Here is a 409-nt window from a genome sequence, read left to right as displayed (position 1 = left end):
GCAGAGCGGAACCGCAGAATGTCCCATCACTCACTCGCAGAGTTGGACACATCGTGAAACATCCTTTTCACTGACTCATTACTCGCTCACAGGGCTCTTGTTTAAACTCAGAACTCCATTATTTATGCTACTTCCGATAAATAAGGGAAACAATTTTTTGTTCTCTGCTGTGTGAGTTCAATGTAATTTCCTGGTGTTATTAACCAACTTCCACAAAGTGAGCTTTGTCGTCTTCTGGCTTCTTATCACTGCTTGAGGCCTGTTCTGGCCATTAAAGCATCCCACCCACTGTGTGTGCAGTACGTCACATCAGCTTGTCTCCTTCAAAAGTGTCCTCAAGCAGCCGCTCTACGTCTTCGCCCGCCACAACTTCTTCCAGGTATTTAAACCCTTTCGAGTCAAGACTCAC

General features: G+C 45.7%; 1 protein-coding gene across 1 annotated transcript in view; it reads left to right on the top strand.

Annotated features, from left to right (window-relative positions):
* Nucleotides 1–328: 328 nt before the first annotated feature.
* LOC140190033 (C3a anaphylatoxin chemotactic receptor-like) overlaps nt 329–409 on the top strand; it is a 14,890-nt gene continuing 14,809 nt past the window's right edge. Inside the window, exon 1 of the mRNA XM_072246438.1 lies at nt 329–379. The gene's annotated coding sequence lies outside the window, so the exon portion shown is untranslated. The remainder of the gene's footprint in view (nt 380–409) is intronic.

The sequence above is a fragment of the Mobula birostris genome, chromosome 29, assembly GCF_030028105.1.
Source record: "Mobula birostris isolate sMobBir1 chromosome 29, sMobBir1.hap1, whole genome shotgun sequence".
NCBI classification, from domain to species: domain Eukaryota; kingdom Metazoa; phylum Chordata; class Chondrichthyes; order Myliobatiformes; family Myliobatidae; genus Mobula; species Mobula birostris.
The sequence above is the reverse complement of the archived record's forward strand: the minus strand, read 5'-3'. Positions and strand labels throughout refer to the sequence as shown.